Here is a 14,809-nt window from a genome sequence, read left to right on the forward strand (position 1 = left end):
CTTCCGAAATACCAGAGAAAACGCGCCTGCCTCAGGAGAGACACTATACAGAGGGTCAGGCATTTAAAACTCTTTTTTGAAATATCTGGAAATCTAGAAATCTCATTAGAAATGGTTGTAATAGAAGTAATGGCAAAAGACACAACCATCCTGACCCCTGCCCGTGTGGTGTGAGAGGGGGTCAATTTTGAAACCTTAAACAGGCACCCATCACTTTTTGTTGTGGATTCAGAGCCTCCAGAAATAATGAGATAACCACTGTATTTAACTTTTTTCATTGCATGACAGATAGATAAAAATCAAAATGAGGCAAAAATGGTTGGGAATGATAATATCTCATGAAATACACATCAGACTGAGATCTCAGGAGCTTAGAAAGGTATTTATTCTAGACTACTTAATGAGGAACCATTTACGTATAGCAAAAACACTTGGACCTCCAGAACATAATATACTACTTTTTCCATATTACTGGTGTAATTGTTTTTCACAGATGTTGCTGAAATTTAGAGCAGTTGAAACCATTCATTGTTTATCAATGAAATAAAAACTACTTTTAGCGTTATGGCCACAGTCACGCTCCAAACAGTGGAACTACTTCCTTACAACTGCAAGTGTTACAACTTCAGAGAGAGTTGGACATACGTGATTACAGTATGTGCTTCATCAATGGTACTTTGAGCCGTAAATAGTGTATGGCAGAAAAAGTCATCATTTCAAATATTTGCTTGTCGTTTCACAGATTTTTAACGCATTTTGCTTTTTATCAGTTGCAGCACCATCTTCCACACAACAAAAACAATGCTAAATATAACAGTTAAGTATTTTTTCCTGAAATATCTGAATCTCCTTTGGTGGGCGAGGGGGGGGGGGGCACAAGTTTGTTTTTAATTCTTCACTATATATATGGTTTCTCACCTAATGCTGCCACTTCAAATATCTCTGAAACAGCAATAGATATCAAAACCGGTTTTCACCAGCATGAACATATGGTAAGGGCTTAGGAAACCAAATAGTATGCGAAATTTTAAAATGTAAACAAACAGTATTTTCAACACAAACAAGTGTATTTTTAAATGGACACCCCCTATTATTTCTTTTGCAATCAATAACATGAAAAGTCGCAAAAATAATGGCCTTGGTTGCATCGCAAAACGTCAATTACATTCCGAGAAATTGCGAAGCAAAGCTAACACTTGAAATAAATGAAGCATGCACCTCACTCTGCCTGTATCAGCGGCTCACACAATGGGAAGGTGTGTGCAACCCTAAAAAATAAACAAGTAACATGTCCAACCCAAAGTTACGTTATTCAGATTGTAAATGTGTGTTTATTCTAGCAAAATGACAATTAGAAATAACACACTTGAATTCACTTTGCTAAACACATTTAGTACAGAAACTGTATTGTTGTGCATTACATTCAGCTTATAAAATACACCCACATCTTGACCAATGAAACTGTGTCATGTTAACATATGTTTGAAGTGCCCTGCGTTTGCATCAATACACTTTTGTAGACGGGTAACTAGAGAGTGTTGCACAGATTGTAGAGTTTCTACAGATATTGCTGCACACGCCACAGTAATACGATGTTGCATATCCTCTACTGTCATTGGTGGTTTTTGATACATTCTGTCTTTCACTGCGCCCCAGAGAAAGAATTCTAATGGCGTCAAATCGGGGGCCAGTGCTGGCCATCGCAAAGTACCTCCCCGCCCCATCCACCTATTTGGAAATATCGCATCTAGAAAGTCTCTGGTAATTTTTTCGTTGTGTGTGGGACATCCATCACGTTGGAACCACATTGAAAGACGAGTTTCCAATCGTAGATCCTCCGTGAGGACGGCTAGTGTGTGTTGAAGAAATGATGCATATCGCTGTCCATTCAATGTTCCACAGTAAAAATAGGGACCTGCAGTACAGTTAGCTATGATACTGCACCAAACATTGATACTCCACTGACGTTGATGAGCAACTCGGCGAATCAAGTGGGGATTTTGCACGGACTAATAGTGCATGTTCTGCAGATTCACATTACCATGATTTGTAAATGAAGCCTCATCCGTAAACAACGTACTGCTTAGGAATACTGGATTACCTTGCAACTGCTGAATGGCAGAACGACAGAATGCAATACGGGATTCAAAGTGATTCCCATACAATTCTATGTACAGTGAGATATGGAGCGGATGAAACCAATGCCGATGCAAGATTCTGCACACACTACTGTGGCTTATTCCTACACCTCGTGCAATTTCTAGTACACCCACCTGAGGATTGTGCGCTACAGCAGCCAGAGCAGAAATTTCGTTTCCATTGCCAGTCGCTTGCGTTGTACGTCGACGTTTTGTGCAAGCCCACAATCCTTTTTACATGAGTGTCTTGCAGATGTTGCCAGTGGTTTGACGTGATGGACACCGCCGATCTGGGTAGCGTGCAGCATACAGTGTCACAGCTGAGGTCGCATTTCTGTGGCATTTGCCATAAATTAAAATAATATTTAGTTCTTCTTCATTACTGAAGACTGGCATATCGACTAGATGTTGGAAAATGCAACAAGCCACAAGAAAACAGGTTTTAATGTGGCAGTGTATGTGAATTACGTTACAGTATGAGTGCAGATCAGCAGACCAGACTAGGAGACACTTGTATACTGAAGGTAGAGCGTGCCGTGGTGACACTGGTATGTTTATGGCTGGATACAAGCGGCAGTACACGCAACTCCTGCTCTGAGCACAGTACTACATGCGATGCATTATGTCAGAAACTGTGACGCCGTTGCTATCCATTACAAGCCACATATTTCAGAACTTATGAGGTTTAGAAACGAGAAACCAAGTGTGTTACTACTAACTGTGTCTCTAGTTGTCATTTTGCAACAATATTGAAATATTTGTAGTCTATAAGCCGGCCGAAGTGGCCGAGCGGTTCTGGGCGCTACAGTCTGGAGCCGCGCGACCGCTACGGTCGCAGGTTCGAATGCTGCCTCTGGCATGGATGCGTGTGATGTCGTTGGGTTAGTTAGGTTTAAGTAGTTCTAAGTTCTAGGGGACTTATGACCTCAGCAGTTGAGTCCCATAGTGCTCAGAGCCATTTTTTGTAGTTTATAAGTTCATTGAAAGACCATTTCTTAATCTTACTTAAAAGTATTGAAAAATATTTATAAATTGGAACCTATGTATCTATTTGTCAACATATCTATTTTCAGTTTCTTAGTATAAACTTCAGATTAGGTAACGAAATTCAGAATCTAATGTGATATCAAGATCATATTTCACTTTATAACCTCTATGCAACTCCCACAGCAAAATTCTATCCAAATGTGAGTCTGTTCATCTATCATACAAGGTGTTCATGACTAATTGGGTTTTAGGAACAATATTGTTTATCAATTTTCTGCTTTAATTCGAATGACCTTGGATAAATTATATTGATTAATATATCAGTGTGATTCTTTAGTGCTCCAACTTTGGTATCTTTATTAAATACCCTGGATATTACTTCCAATAATCATTCAATCTATGCTTACAATGCATACAATAGAAATACAATTAACAGAACAAAAGTTCAGATATTAAGAATAAACTGTGGTTTTTGTATGCAACAGCGTTCATATTATACTCTTTGCCTATATAAAACACATAATACAAAATGGGCTTGAGAAAGCAATAAATTCACTGCCGCAAATGAATGTTTGTAAAACGCTCTTGGGTCTCTGCATTTCAGAACACCTTCATTTCCAGCACACCACGATAATTATCTTTGGCAAAGAGCAGCAGTCCTAAACACTGTACATGTGATCTTCTACTAGCATGCTGTCTGAATTGGTTTATTACTATAAAACAGGAACTACTATTTCAGACAATGATATGTTTTTATTTAAATAAATTTTCTGTGATTCAATTCTTTAATAGCTTACTTTCTCAACAAGATTATGGGAAGAAAAACTCTCCATGTGCAATTTATGGCTGCTCTATCATTCGTCCAACAGATAAACTGATATGATCCAACGTCCGTAGTATGTGTGATGATGTATGATAAGAATTGGATGATGATGTTCTATCTTCATCTCCTTAACAATTCGAGATGGAAGTGGGCATTTTGGTCAGTATTTTGGCTGCAAGAAATGAGTCTACTCACATATCACGGAACCATCACTTTCAGTGATGTTATAAAGAATGCCTTTTGCACACAAATCTTTAACCATGTCCATCCAGTCCTTTGGAAGGTCAACTTTTGTTTTTTGTCTGATGAGGCCCATGTCTTTGTCGCCTTCCAGAATCGATTCAGAACGCTTTTCATGATGGACAAGACAGCGGATGAACGTGAAAAGTCACTACTTTTGTTTTGACTCCATATAAGTCACAGAGTGGTAACATTGAATAAAAAGTTCTTGGCTTTCCAGCTGCATCAAGTGATTAAAATTACATGAGCTTTCCACCAAACACTTCTTGGACATTGTCAAGTGGTAGGACTGCCAGTGGGCTGCAGATACCCGCCTTATATACACTAGTTGCCGCCTTTGATGTCACTGGTGCCTGTGGCATCACCATGGGCATACACTGTCTCAGCGTTGGATGTGCCCAATTCAACCACGCGATCACTGGATACCACTCCATGCTAAGCTGCAGGCCACCGTCTTCATTTGGGGTATTACCGGTTATCCTTATTTCAATGACTTCTTTAATTATACAGTCCCAGGAACTGTTAGTGCGAACCATGGCGGATGTTTCGTCAAATTTATCCAGTGTCCGTTTCCTAAAGCATGCTGAGTAAACGTGCTCAGTTAAAGCATATTTGTCGAGGTAGCGAATGCAATAAAACCTCTCACGCTCTGTCCTGTGTTATTTCATAGTGCGTACTGTTTGTCCAACATGAGACTGGCCACACTTGCGAGGTGTGTTAGAGACCTCAAGTATCTTTAACCGGTCTTAGTAACTGAAGATCGATTTGATCTTGTGTCTTTTTAGCAGATGGTTTATTTTGCCTGACGAGAAGCACAGAATGACAAGAGAGAAAGTTTCTTTTTCTGCTCCTCGTCAGTTGTCTTATTGTAAGTCTTGCTTGAAATAACTTCATTTATTCGATGAACGTTATAGCTGTTGTTCCTGAGGACTTTGGGTAGGTGTGTCAGCTCATGAGAAAGGTTATCAGCGTCTGATATCACTCTTACACAATGCGTGAAACGAGCCATATTTTGACGAAAGCAAAGTTGCCAGCACCCAACATGATCAGGACTGAGTGCAGTGGCCTATGAGTACTACGAAATGACGAAAACATTGTGGTCCTAACTGCTGACAAGGGGAATGCACCGTTATTATGGTATACGCAGACTATGCACTCCTGCACAACAATACTTATTGGAAAATCCCACGCGACCCTACATCGAGAATAAGAAGACAGGCACCTGAACTTCTTAAGCGCTCTTCGGGGGAAGACAGTGTGGTCAACAATCTTCTTCCACAGTCATCTAGTCCACTTTAGTCCACTTACTGCTCATGCTTTACTGAAGACACACAAGGACGGGACGCCATTCCGCCTCATCATATCATCCACTGGTTCAGCAACAGACAAGCTGGCGAAGTAATTGGTCAATCTCCTCGCTCCACATGTGAGACGCTGCAAACATCATATCAAAAATTCAGCAGACTTTATCAGCCAAATTAACCGTCGTTCACTTAGTGAGGGTGACATATGGTCATGTGGTGTCGCTCCTTGCGAATGCGCCATTCAAAAACTCTTTGAACCTGATATTCCCGTTCTTTGCAACTGATGTGGTCAAACTATTCAGCCACGCTCTTACTTCTTCTCACTTTGTGTACAACGGCCAGTATTACGATCAGATGGACAGCATTGCAGTGGGTAGCCGATTAGCCCCAGGTTTTCCAAATCTCTTCATGGATGATTTTCAGAATATTGCTTTAGACATGGTGCCATTAAAGCCTAGTTGTTTCTTCTGACACACTGATGACATGTTCGTCATTTGACCCCATTGACGTGAGAAAGTTGAAAAGTTCTTGGACCCCATCAGTGGCATTAACAATAATATCCAGTTTACCTTGGAGGTAGACAAAGATGCCCTTTCTCGACGTGCTCGTCCACCACAAACAAAGTGGGTGCCTTGGCCACTGCGTCTATAGAAAACCCTCCCACACCGATCTGTACTTGCACGCCATCAGCCATCATCACCTCGCACAGGAGCGCACTGTTTTACAAACATTGGTGCCTCGGATTGGATTGCATTGTTTGGGGGAAGAGACCAAACAGCGAGGTCATCGGTCTCATCGGATTAGGGAAGGATGGGGAAGGAAGTCGGCCGTGCCCTTTCAAAGGAACCATCCCAGCATTTGCCTGGAGCGATTTAGGGAAATCACGGAAAACTTAAATCAGGATGTCCGGACGCGGGATTGAACCGTCGTCCTCCCGAATGCGAGTCCAGTGTGCTACCACTGCGCCACCTCGCTCGGTTGGTGCCTCGAGCAAGAGTGATATCAGAAGTTGATATCTTACCCCATGAGCTGAGTCATCTTCGCAATGTCTTCGGGAACAATGACTATTATCCAGAATGAGATTTTCACTCTGCAGCAGAGTGTGCGCTGCTATGAAACTTCCTGGCAGATTAAAACTGTGTGACCGACCGAGACTCGAACTCGGGACCTTTGCCTTTCGCGGGCAAGTGGTCTACCATCTGAGCTACCGAAGCACGACTCACGCCCGGTACTCACAGCTTTACTTCTGCCAGTATCTCGTCTCCTACCTTCCAAACTTTACAGAAGCTCTCCTGCGAACCTTGCAGAACTAGCACTCCTGAAAGAAAGGATATTGCGGAGACATGGCTTAGCCACAGCCTGGTGGATGTTTCCAGAATGAGATTTTCACTCTGCAGCGGAGTGTGCGCTGATATGAAACTTCCTGGCAGATTAAAACTGTGTGCCCGACCGAGACTCGAACTCGGGACCTTTGCCTTTCGCAGGCAAGTGCTCTAGTTAGGATCATTTCAAAGCATATGCAGTGTTTGTTACATTCGATGCTGTAAAGCATGGTTTGGTCACAGTTGTTATGCTACTACTTTGCCCTTTAGTTACAGACAGTCACGACATTCACCTTTGGCGAAGTTATCTTGCCTATACATCAATGAACATATTTACCAAGCTTATATCCAGTATATACATCTTTTCAATTGACAATACGTAGAGTCAAAATTTATTTTAAGAACATAGCCTTTATGTACAGCTCTTTGTTTCATAAGCACATCATCAATATGAGAGAAGTAGAGCCAATAAAAGTTAAACCGAAATGAAATGGCAGAAATTCATAAAAAAGAACAAGAAAGCTATGTGCCACCATCACTTTGTGCATAGACTTCTATACTGCAAACACATTTTATTCTCTTCAGGTGTTGGCATTATATGGATTTCACTATTGTGCCCCACTCTAATTAACCACTCATCATTTGAAGCTGAAAGTAATAGTAGCTTTCTCACAGGTTTACTGCAGTGGTTCCAGTTGGGCACTGTTTATCTATTACTAGCAAAATATCTACAATTAAAGGGTAACTTCTGCTGCATAACCACAGTTATTACAAACACTAATACCTGTTTGTAAATTACTCAAGGAATTTTGAGTACTTTTCTCAACAAGAATCCTAAATTCACCCATCCACAATTACAGCAATCACAGTATTATCTCAGTGATGCCATTACAGACACTAAAATCGCAATTATTCACCCTCATGGTATGCTGACCACCTAGATACGCATATATGCATATATCCCAAACATCCTAACTCCTTGAGCACACAAACAGTATCACTAGTTAATATGCAAGGAACCAAAGATTATAAATGAACCTAAGTGTCAGTTATCAATGTCTGGTCTAACTACAGCACTTACTACACAATGTTGTAAGCTATTAATCAATTCTTAATATCCTTGAAATCGACAATTGCAAACATAAGTTTTCTGCTGATCATGACCTAATAAAAATGATCAGAATTCAATGAACTGTAGCACAACTACTGATAATTAATGTTAACCTTCGACATACCGAAATCTGTCAAATACGTTCTTAACCACTTATCCAAAAACTATTTCTCTGAATAGACTCAACCGAACAGTTGAATAATGACCATCAGTATGACAGCTCACCGGTTAGTCCCCCACTGCCCAGTGCTCAGGTGATTTGTTCAAGGTCTGGTACTCCAATGACCATTTGCCCCATGTTAAAACCATATAGGAACCATTCAACAAACAAACCTACATGCTACCTTTACTTTCAACAATTACTTCCTTAGATTCCACAGCTGGGTGCTATTGCATCTATGGCGAACTACAGTGGGACTTACCATCTTTGCTGCAGATTGTTACTGCTGGCAGTGAAAGCAAGTTGCACCATCATTGGCCACTTGCTATGACAATATTAGTGGCGAATCTCACAGCATCAGTACTAAACCATTTTTTTAAAAACAAATGCATGTAACCAAAACTTTGTACTAACATAATTTTGTATCTTCAACTTATCTCTTTCTACTAATTCAGTTGGTAATATTAAAAGTTAAGATGATGTAACTCTTCATGATAACAATTAAAACTTTATTATTACTTTCTGACCTGTTACAGCTCGCATTCAGGAGGGGTGGGGTTCTACCCCAATTGGCTGTCCCTATGTAGGTTTTCCATGACTTTCCCAAGCTGCTAAAGTGAATGCTGGGGTAATTCCATTCATAAAACCAATGGCCAGTTTTCTGCCATATCCTCGCCTAATACTATCCCACTTTGTATAAGTTTCACATATGTATATATTTTTTCTGTATGTATCTGACATATCTGACACTTTTATGCTGAATGGTCTAAGGATGAATATGTAATTAAATAAATAAATTACCAATAACTTCTGTTCCTCTCATTCATAGCAAGACAACACCTACTTAATGTTCTAATGCAATGTGGATGAAGAACATACATATTAAATACATGAAAATAGCGTTATTAGATCCGATCAAGAGTCTAATGAAGAAAATATTGAAGTTGAATCCTGCAGACCTATTACACTTCTTCCCAGCCCAATCAAAGTATTAGGAAAGCTAGTAAGGTACAGACTTCAATACCGGTCTGAAAACTAAGGCTGTCTACAAGAAATACAAATCGAATTTCGATAGGGGCTGAATATCAGCAAAATCCTAATGCATTTAAGTACAGATGCACTGAATTACTTTAACAGAAACAACTATATTGTGGCTGTCTTTACAGGTCTGCAGAGTGGCTACAGTAACATGTCTCTGCCAAAATTAGCTAGTAAACTGAGTGCCTAGAGCATCAGGATTAACCCAACTCTTTTCTGCCCAAAAGACAAAGCTTTATAAAAGTATCTCATTGTTGCTGGAACAAGGAAAATCACAAGGTTTGAATATTTTTTGCTGCTGTCTAACATCCATATAATTGATCTTTGTGAACTGGTGCACGGTAAAATTAGATTACTCCAATATGCTGATGACACTGTATACATATTTATACAGAAAGTGTGATATTTGATGCCTGTTTGGTGGTTTACGATACAGTCATGGTCAAGCTACAGTCATGGCTGATAAGTAATGGGCTAATAATACTGCTGAATAAAACTATGATGTTAACCTTCCCTAGGCATCTGTTCTCTAATATAAAGGATGTATTCGTGAGCCCAATCACCCTTCCAGTTAAAATGTTGTTAAATACCTGGAATGAATTATGTGTGAGTATTGGCAGCACTGACAACCACACATATAGGCAGTGCATAAAGCTCATCTGGTAGAGTTTGTACATATATAGACATAAGAAAGCGAAGTAACAGGGCTACTTTAAGCTGCCTAAAGAATATCATTACTGCTTAACTGACTACCATATTAACAACCCTTACATCCAGGGTGAAGTACACAGATGAAAGAATCATAATATGTCTAGATTCATATTTAGCTACTGATGTTTCTAAATAACTGTACAATGAACAACCATAACAACCATTTGTAGTACAAAATGCTGAAGTAGTTTGACTAGTTACAAGACATGCACAAATCCTTTATGACTATGTAGATGAAACAGACATGGCTGTTTTAATGGTAGTAAATTCACAGATAAACCTACTGAAGATAGTAAAAAAATTGACCATAACGAAGACAACAGAATTCTGTATTCTGACCTAACCACTCTACTCAAGAGGAAAAAGACAATTGAAAGAAGAAAAAAATATCGTTACTATCTAGAGGCAGGCATCGTAGGTGAATGTATCTGAAATAATATACAAAATACTGGTTCATGAGGAGGAGTATTTCACGAGGATTATATATAATAATTACTTGGGTTACGTTTAACCATAGCTGTTTTGGGCTACACTTACACATAACTGATAGAAAAGACATCCTCCAGTTATTAATTGTGAGAAGTAGAGGATATTGATCACATTGTAAAAAGGTGCACTCTGTACTAAACGAAACAGACAACCTTTTCAAGCAGCTTTACAGTGTAGGTGTTGAGAGTCCCCTTACGATCATCACTCTTTGAGCGAAGGAAGGTTTAAGAATCTTCAAACTAATTGCACAGTTTCTAGGTGATGTGATGTCTCAATATAGCACCAGGTGGGCCAGTATCAGAAGAAACCCTCTGTAGAGCACAGATTTACTGCAAAGTCTACATGAATCAACACATGAAATAGAGGTCTCCTGAAGACAACAATCCAGCAATATTGAGAATGGAACATGTATAGCTAAACTCCTTGTGCTGTTTTCACAATTGTTCAGGTGTCCTTATTTGGAGCATCAGAATACATGTAAATTATAGAAAATTTTATTCATATTGAAACATATTAACGGTTAGTTGAAATGTTGTTCCAGGAGAGAGAATTTTGTATTTGTTGATGGCTGTATGGGTCACAACACAAAAGCTGAATAAATTTACAAAACTATTGTTGTAACATTGAATTATAATGTAACAAACATGTGTGTACAGTTTATCATGAGGAAGACAGATAATGTATTCAAGGGTAGTTCAGATAGTTTGTAATCAAAATCTCCACTGGGAAGGATTAAGGATCTCACGAATCAGTTTTGACGCTGAAAAAATTGCAGTAACCAGCACAGAGAGTGATATCTACAGCAGGGCTATCTCAGGGTAGTGCAGAAACTATTGTAGATAATCCTTCGTTTAAAATAGGCTTTATCTTCTATGACTTACTGCAAGTTTTTTTTCTAACATTTGCAGCTACAGTGACACAACCCCATAAGTGTGTGTTACAACTGCCTACAACTAAATATGTAAATAAATGGAAATTGCTTAAATAAGCGGACCAAAATGCTACTACAGATTCGAAATGGAGGAGGAGGCATGAGGGGGGACAGTATGCAGAGATGATGCAGAAATCAACTGCAGGAGTCGTTACTGTGATTAATATTGTCTGTGGAGCTGTAAAACGCAAGTTTAAATGTATCTTTTGGCGAGAAATCCCTCAGTTTCTTAAATGTACGGTACTATCTGTATCATCTCGTCTATCTGACTGAACTTGCCTATAGCGCCAACAATGAATGTCGAATTTGAATTTTAGCAACATTTTGCTCGAAGCAACTGGAAACAATTGTTCTGGAAAACTTCTCTCTAAAAACTTCTCTTTTAGCTAGAAAGCAACAAGCATTCCATTAAATCAGAGAATTAATCATTAAAGTTGTCTGCTGAGTTCTTACAAATTTGCATACACAAATTTTTCATTTTTGAGATGATTGTACCTGTGGGAAACAAATAATAGCCAGTGTTAATATTCATTGTATTTCCTAGCATATATCTGAACTTCTGACGCTTCAAATTGTGCTCTGAAGCTTTTAAATTGCTGAATAATTAAATTGTTACTTTGATAACTATCCATTGCAAGCTTGTTCATTTATCCATGTATTCCATTTGTGACTTGTGATCAAGATTATGTCACTGATGAAATGGAGTTGCGTATGGTGGAAATGTGTAAGCCAGGATCCTGAGAATTTGCATTTATTTCAGCATTGTGTGGGATTGTAATCGACCAGTCTGGGCCAAGGTAATTCAGTAGGTTAGGGAAATTGCTTTGTTGGATGTACATCCAATTATGATTTGCTTCTTGGGGTATAACTAACGTTTATTTGCTGTTGAGGTGTGATGTGCCTGTTCTGTTCCTCTTGTTGACTGACATTAGCAAGAGCTAACTTCGACAATGGAGATTTGTTGAGTTACTATCTTTCTATTCACAATTTTCAGTTCTTATTGTTGCTTTGGGCTTTCATTAATATCATGGCGTCCTGTTTCACATGCGATATGGAAACCTGTAGATTCTTGTTTGCATTTCTCTGCTGTCTACTGGACGCCTGCAGTAGCTCAGATTCATGCTCATGGCCGTTTTTTACAGAAGTGTTTTTCACATATGCTATGAGCTGCATCTTTCTTACAGTTTGTACCTCTTTCGCTTCATAATAGAGTGTATGTTCTCCTTACAGGTAACATACTCGCACGGAAGTTCCTATCACCTACCACAAAACATTCATTAATACAATGAAAGGCACCTGGCCAGTGTGGATATTCATGTCGGTCGTGAGCTTTTACTCACAAGTCACAGTTGCCATTTCCATCTATCAACACACTTTACTTATGGTAAAGTAAAGAAGAAAGCGCAACCTACAGTCCAGAAGCGCTGTGACGATTAACAGTTGTGCACTATATTTACACTTCTCCATGAAAATCTACAGTAGTGGAAATCAGTATAAAGGCGTAGATATAAAGACTCTCTAATCGTCAATCGCCAAGCAGTTGCACCTTTCGAGTCCAGTGATTTATAATTTCGTTAGATTCTGCGCATGATATGGAAAGAACAGAAAATATGTGCAAAGTGGAAAATTATCTGTGGCGTTGAAATGACTACTTTTGATTAAAGCACAACCGTTATTCTTCTCAACTTGTTACTGATTTAAGTTTCCAATAACTGCCGGACGTTTATGACAAATTTTGCCAAATGAAAACACCTTACATTGAAGAAACGACAAACAGGTTCGATTGGAGTTTGCTGCATGACAACTGTTATGTACTAGAGAATTGGATAAAGCGATCTTTAATGATGAGAATAATTTTAATGGTCCAGATGGATATCAGTATAGTTGGCATGGTCTGAGGACAGAGCAACATGTAAGAATCAGAAGAAATTTTGGTAGTGAAAGTGTTATGATTTGGCTAGCGTTCTGCACTAGAGGTAAATTTCTCATTGCTTGGTTGAACGCTAGAATGAAATCTAATACGAACACTGAGATGCTAGAGACAGAATAGATTAGAAAGTACGAGGACCTACGGGGCGAAAGGTTAATGTTCCAACACGATAACGCATTTGTGCAGATATCGATGTCTTTTCCTGGCCTGCAAGTAACCTGAATTTGAACTACGTGGAAAACCTTTGTGGAATACTTGCAAGGCGTGTTAATTCCAATGGATGTCAATTTGAGGCCGTATGTGAGCTAAAACAGCGATGTGAGAAGAATGGGTGACAACTTCACTGCAAGAACTGCAAACCCTAAGAAAATCGATGCTGAAGAGAATGTTTGGAGCAATGAGGAAGGACAGGGGTTGGACAAAGTACTAAGAATGCATGATACAACAGGATAGTTTGTGCTTTTATATTAATTTTCATCCAGGAAATGTGAACGTCTTATTTTGTCGCTCGTTTTATGAAAGAGACTATGAAATTCCTCAATGATTATTTATGTCTTAGACGTATCTACTACTTTCGTAATAAATTCGATACATGTATGCTTCAGATATTGTACATAACCCTGCCCTTACACTGATTTTCACTACTGTTCCTATACGTGTTTGGCATTTTGACAAACCAAGTTTATCTTAGAGCCACAGTCTAACATGTGGTAGAGCCTACATACCTATATCACGTGGCTGAGTGAAAAAAGGATTTTATTTAGAATTGTTTTGTAGTTTAATGTTGACTCATCCAATTGATTTACAATCGCACCAAAAAGTATTGGCACACGTGCGTATTTATCGTTGCTGGTTACAAACGCCGCACTTTCCGGTACACAGTACATGTACGTGCTACCTCACATACCAGACATTACAATTCTGCCCATAGTGCCTACCATTAACAAAGAAATGCAGTGTTATGGGCAAACACGTATCTCCTCTGCACACAAAAAGTATTGGCACAGAGCATGGCATCTCGGTATATTGCTGGGTTTTCAGGTACCGGAACGCCATCTGCTGACACATTAGACACTGCGTGTTGTTGACGGCCCGGTCGCCAGTATGTTGCTGTAGTGCGCGATAGTGGTCAGCATGGGGCCGAAGAAGAAGGAACATTCAGTGGCGTTGCGTGAGAGAGTGGTATTGCTCCATTCACAAGGGAGAAGCTATCGACAAATCGGAGCAGAGGTGTCTGTGAGCTACACCACGGTAAGAGCCATCATTCAGAAATATAAAGAGACTGGAACAACAGTGAATAAGTGTCGTCCTGGACGTCCAAAAGTGCTTACAACCCGAGAGCGTCGCCATATCATCGCACTTGCTCGGAAGGAACCTGCTACAAGTGCAGCAACTATTGCTGAGATTGTTCAGACAACGTCCGACAAGACGGTTAGTGTTCAGACTATACGAAATGTGTTGAATGAGGCTGACATGCATGGACGTTCTCCCAGGAAGAAGCCATACATTTCGGAAATTAACCGGCAGAAACGCCTGCAGTTTGCCAAGGACTACATCAGCAAGCCGATGGAGTTTTGGAACACTGTGATATTTAGCGACGAATCGAAGTTCAATGTGTTCGGATT

This window comes from Schistocerca serialis, chromosome 8 (assembly GCF_023864345.2).
Source record: "Schistocerca serialis cubense isolate TAMUIC-IGC-003099 chromosome 8, iqSchSeri2.2, whole genome shotgun sequence".
Classification (NCBI taxonomy): domain Eukaryota; kingdom Metazoa; phylum Arthropoda; class Insecta; order Orthoptera; family Acrididae; genus Schistocerca; species Schistocerca serialis.